The sequence below is a fragment of the Orycteropus afer genome, unplaced genomic scaffold (genome assembly GCF_000298275.1).
Source record: "Orycteropus afer afer isolate SDZICR_OR568_19922 unplaced genomic scaffold, OryAfe1.0 scaffold00012, whole genome shotgun sequence".
NCBI lineage: Eukaryota > Metazoa > Chordata > Mammalia > Tubulidentata > Orycteropodidae > Orycteropus > Orycteropus afer.
In genome coordinates this window covers 1,690,973-1,693,623 of record NW_006921599.1, presented here as the reverse complement: position 1 = coordinate 1,693,623, position 2,651 = coordinate 1,690,973, and the positions used below count along the sequence as shown (strand labels likewise).

General features: G+C 36.4%; 1 non-coding gene across 1 annotated transcript; it reads right to left on the bottom strand.

Moving 5' to 3' along the window:
* Positions 1-2,006: 2,006 nt before the first annotated feature.
* Positions 2,007-2,122, bottom strand: LOC122151165. Its single transcript, XR_006164015.1, has one exon. It is a non-coding gene; the product is annotated as a U5 spliceosomal RNA (small nuclear RNA).
* Between the last annotated feature and the right edge of the window lie 529 nt (positions 2,123-2,651).

Sequence of the window (2,651 nt, the reverse complement as noted above, 5' to 3'; positions counted from 1 at the left end):
GCTTAGTGAATCACCACAAGCTAGGGAGTGCTTATTAAACATTATTTGACTGACTGATAAGACAAGTAATTGTGCTAGAAGAAATGCTAATTTCAAAATGTCTGTAAATTCTTACACTTCACAGGAGGGAAGTCCAGCGACCTGGGGTAGCTCTTGGGAATTAGTAATCTGATACAGAATATTTCCCCTTTGTGTCACCTGTTACAATTTGGTCTTCCTTTGCTGTGACTGAAAATCATTACCATCTGACAACTCTCTCCAGCCTAATGTCTGTAACCAAAATGAAGTGTAGGCTTCTGCTTACATGGGTTAGGGAACAACCTCAACCCATAAATTTGTCTGGATTACTTAGACAATTAAGTCACTATTTGGAGGCTTGGAAGTAATTTTGATGGATATTAATTGTGGTAGGTTAGAAATTGGGCTTCAGGACAACATATCTTTCTTGTATTTGAAGTAAAGTCTAAAATTGTTAGTTTTGCCCTTTCATTAACGTTATAGAAAAATGAAATAATTACTTTGACTGGGTAGTCTTGTGGTAGTAATGGATCTGTTTGAGAAGACAGGAAGATAACTGGTGCTGAGAATGAGTGAACCAGGGTCTTTTGAATGTACGTGTTTTAGAGAAGATTTTAGAACCCATTTAAACCTTTTGGTTGCATTGAAATGATATCTCATAAAAAGTATTTAAATTTTCAAATAAAAATAAGTCAAAGATTAAAGTCCATATTACCAGATTCCCATGAAAACAAAGGCCAATATACTTGAATAGATATAGTTATGATATAATCAACAAACTAAGGATTTGGAATCAAAAGAGTTGATTTTGCAAACTAGCACTACTATACTGTATCCTAATTTTGTGCTTTGATTAGTCTGAACCTCAGTTGTCATCCTGAAAATGGAAACAATAATGTGTGCTTTAAAGCTTACAGAAGAGCTCCAAATAATTTATGTTGATAACCTCCCTCTAGGATGTGGAGCTTAAGTCTTCTCCCCTTCTATGTAGGCTGGACCTAATGACTTACTTTCAATGACTGAAATAAGAAAAGGGAAAACAGGAAATTTGCAGTGTGGAAACTTGGTAAACAGAACCTTCTCCAAATGATCAAGGTGAACATCAACAGTGATATGTTATTGTTGTGTTGTTATGTGTCATGGAGTTGTCTCCAACTCATAGCAACCCCTCCTTGGGTTTCTGAGGCAGTATCACTATGGAAGTAGATTGCCCAACCTTCCTTCCGAGGAGTGGCTGGTGGGTTTGAACCACTGGCCTTCTGGTTAGCAGTCAAAGGCCTTAAGCAGTATGCCACCAGAGCTCCCCAACAGTGATAAGTCATATGGCTATCATATCCCCTTGAGATGATCCAATCAAAAGACCCTTCATCTCTGTGAGCTTTTTCCCTAAAAGACATAATCCCAGTTTAATCATAAGAAAACATCAGACAAATACAAGATGAGGGACATTATATAAAACAACTGATCTACACTCTTCAAAAGTATTAAGTCATGAAACAAGGAAAGACAGAAACTATCAAGGACCAAAGGAGGCTAAGGAGACATGACAACAAAATGCAATGGGATACACTGGATAGGATGGTGGAACAGAAAAAAGATACGAGTGAAAAAACTTTTGAAATCTAAATAAAATGTGCAGTTTAGTTAAAAACCAGTTGACAAATAGCTGTAGAGTTGATTCCAAATCATGGCAACCCCATGCATTGTAGAATAGTACTGTGCTTCATACAGTTTTTAATGACTGATTTTTCATAAATAGATCACCAGGTCTCTCTTCTGAAGCACCTCTGGGTGGAACTTGAATCAACAATCAATTTTTTGGTTAGCAGCTGAGTGTGTTAACCATTTGCACCACGCAGGGGATCAAAAGAATTTTTTTCACATTGCCATTGAGTCAATTCTGATTTATGGCAACTCCTCATATTGCAAAGTAGAACTACTCCATAAGGTTTGCAAACCTGTGACTTTTTTTTTTTTTTTTTTTAATTAGCCCTGCCAAAGCAAGGCCTCAAAAAATTGATTTAAGACTCAGAGTTGTTCTCTTCCATGGAAATCCTTAGTAAAATTCAGAAGATTTATACAATCTGAAGAGAGAGCAGAGTATCAAAGCTATGACTTTTCAAGCAAATCACTGGGCGTCTCTTCTGAGCCACCTCAGAGGGTTTAAACCACCGGCCCTTAGCCATTAGTGTCACTCAGAGACAGTTCAGTTGATAGTGTTGTACTAATGTTCATTTCTTAGTTTGACAAATATAGCATGTTTATGTTAGATGTTAACCTTGGGGGAACTGGGTGAAGAGAAGCTGTCTGTGCTGTCTGGGCAATCTTTCTGAAAATCTAAAATCATTCCAAAACAAAAATAAAAATAAAAAGCAATTGTGATAATTACATGAGATAATGTTTGTACAGGACTTTGTAAATGTCTAGAATTATAGAAATGTGACTAGTATTATTATCAAAACTCCTGAGTAGTGCAAATGGTTAACATACTTGGATATGAACCAAAAGATTGGAGGTTCAAATCTACCTAAAGTTGCCTCAGAAGAAAGTCCTGATTATCTACTTCCATAAAATCAGTCTATGAAAACCCTATGGAGCACAATTCTACAATTTATGTGTAGTTGCAATGAATT